Genomic DNA, 569 nt, shown 5'->3' with positions numbered 1-569 from the left:
CCTGCCCCCTCCTCTCTGCCTGAGGGCTCTCTCCTGCACCAGGTGCCTCCTCTCCTGCCAGTCACTGCCAGCCTGCAGCCTGGGAGGGTGGATACCCCGAGTTCCTCCAGCTGCTGGGGGAGCGCCTGTCCCCTCCTCTCTGTCTGAAGGCTCTCTCCTGCACCAGGTGCCTCCTCTCCTGGCAGCCACTGGCAGCCTACAGGCTGGGAGGGTGGATACCTGGACGACCTCCAGCCCTGGGGACAGAGCCAGTGAGGGTGGGATGTGGTCTCCCAGTAGGCCTGAGCGCCAGGTCCCCACGGTGTTCACTCTCCTCCTGCAGGCTCACTGTGCCATGTCCTCCCTCAGGCTTCCTAGGCTCAAGTCCTCCTCTGCTCACTGACCATCCTTGGCCCAGGCTCCACATGTTGGGACTGGGAGCAGGTCATCTGGACCTTCTGGACTCTCACTTCCGTGCCCGTGACACGGACACAGGTTGGCCTCACAGAATGCTTGGAGGAGACCCAGTGCAGGAAGATGCAGGCAGCTGCAAGGGAGATGCCAAGTGACCCCAGAGGGAGCGCACAGGC

The sequence above is a fragment of the Mirounga leonina genome, unplaced genomic scaffold, assembly GCF_011800145.1.
Source record: "Mirounga leonina isolate KUSES-001 unplaced genomic scaffold, KU_Mleo_1.0 Mir_153, whole genome shotgun sequence".
NCBI lineage: Eukaryota > Metazoa > Chordata > Mammalia > Carnivora > Phocidae > Mirounga > Mirounga leonina.
This window is presented reverse-complemented; position numbering follows the sequence as displayed.